The 3,521-nt window shown below is 40.3% G+C and overlaps 1 protein-coding gene across 1 annotated transcript in view; it reads right to left on the bottom strand.

Moving 5' to 3' along the window:
- Positions 1-3,521, bottom strand: part of Rtf1 (RTF1 homolog, Paf1/RNA polymerase II complex component) — a 57,387-nt gene that overhangs the window by 16,088 nt on the left and 37,778 nt on the right. The window lies entirely within an intron of this gene.

The raw sequence follows: 3,521 nt of genomic DNA, 5'->3' as shown, positions 1-3,521 counted from the left end.
CTCGAACTCAGAAATCCGCCTGCCTTTGCCTCCCAAGTGCTGGGATTAAAGGTGTGAGCTACCACTGCCCGGCTATTGTTTGGCTTTTGACAAAGACTCACTATATAGTGCTAGGCTAGCCTTGAACTCTGGGAGAATCACTCATGCCACTTCAATTTTAGTAAAGCTGTGAAAAATTAGTCAAATAACATACAAGGTGAGATGGCTCAGTGATTTACATTTCCTACTGCTCTAGCAGAGGGCTTACATCAGTTCTAGCACCAACATGAGGTGGCTCACAACCACCTCTAACTCTAGGTCTAGAGGATCTGGTGCCTTCTTCTGGTACCCACACAAAGACACATGCACATACATATAACTAAAAACCATCTTTTTAAAACGGAAGAAAGGCACTATCATTTTTGAGTGACAAGGTGAGTTTTAAGGGCCAGTTAGTAACCACTGCAGGCTTCTGGTTCAGCTCACTGTTGCAACTACATAGCTGCTGCAGCATGAAGGGGTACCCTCAGTCTGCAAGCACAAATGAGTGATATTTTATTTGAATGGAGTTCTTCCTCTCAGTGTTGAGACAGCCTTTGTGATGATGTTATTCCCCCTAGCTGGCAATGAAATTTAAGTCACAAAAGATGGTTGTTATCTAGTAGCTATAATGAAAGAATGGAAGTAGACCTTGGTGTAGTGGTATCTGTCTAGAACCCCAGCTATTTAGGAAGCTGAGCCAGGAGGAAGCTGAGTTTCAAGGTCAGTGTGGGCAATTTAATAAGATCTTGTCTCAAAATAAAAAAGCCAGGCTGGGGAGATAGATCATGATCCTCAGAATCCACACGGTAGAGGAGAGAATCAAATCTTAAAAGATGTCGTCTGAATCCCACATATACGGCATATATGTGCCACAAATATTCAAACACAAAATAAATAAAAAAGTTCTCATATACATATTTGTAAGAGGGATCTTCCTCTAATACTTAACCCAAGCAACAACAACAACAAAACAGCACACAAAAAAGAAACCTCCAGAAACCCTAAACCTCAAACCAGAAATAACCTCCAGAATACAAAACTTACACAGCTATAAAAAAGGAAGAAAAGAAGGCATGTATGCATAGTACATCACTCATTGATGGTTGATGAGAAATAATAGCATGTGAGTCTGTTCTTATGCTTACAAAAAAAAAAGAAAGAAAATATATAGAGAAACGGGATCTGATATATTTTAGACTGGCTTTGAACTTGCTTTTTGACCAAGGATAACCTCCAACTTCTAATTCTATTGCTTCAACTACAGCAGACAGATGCTAGGATTAGAGGGGTGCCTTCATGCCTGGGATGGAACCCAGGGCTTTGTGCATTGCTAGCAAAGCATCCTACCAACTGAGTGACACCGCATCCCTTTAGTATGTATATGAAACATTTAAGTGATGCCCACTATGGGAAGGGGGCAAGGCATCAAGTAGAAGGATATGGAAGCTGAACTTCCCCTTAATATACCTTGTGTGACATTACGAAATACATCTTCATTCCCTTTCCTGGCACACAACTCCTAAAATCCATGGAGTCTTCAAAGTGACAGTGTCTTTTAGTATGCTAGTGAGTTGACTGGTGGCTGCAAGCCCATAGGTAGCTTCAGGACAGGGGCTGGTCCCTGAAAAGACCAAGGCAGTATTAGAGAGCTGAGACTCAGATCTTCAAGGAGAAAGAGGCTGAATGGCTAATTGATTTGCTCAATCTTTCCTCTGTAATGAAGTCTCAAAAACAAAAAACAAAAAAACAAACAAACAACAACAACAAAGCCTTCCATAGGATAGGATATAGAAATGAGTTCCTGAATCAGAAGTTCCTAGAGGGTGGCCTGTCCAGAGGAGTAGGGTTTCCTTGCAAATGTCCCACCCTATGAATCATTTCAGTTGTATCCTTTGTAATAGCTATAAGAATAAACTTGAAAACCTAACCAGGGGTGATGTAATCCCAGCATTGAGGAAGTAGAGACACAAGAATCTCAAATTCAAGGTCAACTACAACTTCAGAGTTCGAGGCCAGACTAAGCTATGTAAGACCTTGACTCAAACAAAAACACAAACAAACCCAAGTATGCCTGAGTCCTGTGCAACACTGTAGCAAATTCAAAGGTGCTTCAGGTCCATAGATCAGAAGCACAGAAAAAAGACCCTGGATATTTATGGGAGGACTGAGCCCTCAATTTATGGGTAGTATTGGCTCAGTGGTTGAATTGAATTAGGAGACACTTAGTTGGGGTATGGTTACTAGTTTGCCAGTGGAAGAAATTATCATACTAGGGATCATAGAAATTGGTGTTAATTGTTGTTAAACTTGTAAGAAACTGAGTTTGGGGACTGGAGAAATGGCCCAGTGGTTAAGAGAACTGGTTACTCTTGCAGAGGATCCAGGTTCGGTTCCCAATACCCACACAGTGGGTCACACCCATCTATAACAATAGTTCCAAGGGATCTGATGCACCAGGTACACAGATATGCATAGAAACAAACTATAACGAGTAACTTAAAAAAAAAAAAAAAAAGGATTCGAGTGATATAATGCAGACATGTAATTCCAGAGTATGTGTATGTATCACATGCGTGTACTAACCCTCAGAGGTCAGATGAAGGTACTGGATCCTAGACCTGGAGTTACTTGTGATTTTGAGCCACTATGTGGATGCTGGGAATCCAACACAGGTCCTCTAGAACAACAGCAGGTGCTCTCAAGTGCTGATTCGGCTCTCCTTTCCTCTTACAATTTTTTATTTAAAAAGGGTAATATTACCATCAATGGGCAAATGTGTTCTCAGCAATAGGTGCTGAAGCCAGGAAGTGGTGGTACATGCCTTTAATCCCAGCACATGGGAGGCAGAGACAAGCAGGTGAACCTGGTCTACAGAGTGAGTTCTAGGACAGCTAGAACAACAAAGTAACCCTGTCTCACCAAAACAAAACAAATTTCAAACAAACAAACAGAAAACAATGGGTGTTAAAAAAATTGAATATAAAAAAAAAAAATTGAATATAAAAAAAGAAAAGATAAATTGACCCCCTTTATGCCATTTATTAAAATTAACTGAAGATGGATCAAAGACCCAACTAATTAAAGATGGAACAAAGATCTAAATTAAGAATAAACTACAAAAGTCTTAGAGAAAATCACTGGAGAATTATGACATTGGATTTGGCAAGGATTTCTTGGATATGCCATCAAAAGGTAAAAAAGACATCAGCTGGTGTGGTGGTGTATGTCTTTAATCTCAGCATCTGGGAAAAAGAGGTGGGCAGATTTCTGTGAATTCTATGCCAGCTTGGTATACATAATGAGTTTCAGGACAGTTAGGGTGACAAAGAGAAACCCTGTCAGGAAGGAAGGAAGGAAGGAAGGAAGGAAGGAAGGAAGGAAGGAAGGAAGGGAGGGAGGAAGGGAAGAAAAGAACCGGACATACAAAGATTATATACACATGATTTCATGCATATAAACTATTTAGAAAGCAGATGAGTGGTTGCCTTAGGCTGAGAAGT

This window comes from Mus pahari, chromosome 3 (assembly GCF_900095145.1).
Source record: "Mus pahari chromosome 3, PAHARI_EIJ_v1.1, whole genome shotgun sequence".
Lineage (NCBI taxonomy): Eukaryota > Metazoa > Chordata > Mammalia > Rodentia > Muridae > Mus > Mus pahari.
The sequence above is the reverse complement of the archived record's forward strand: the minus strand, read 5'-3'. Positions and strand labels throughout refer to the sequence as shown.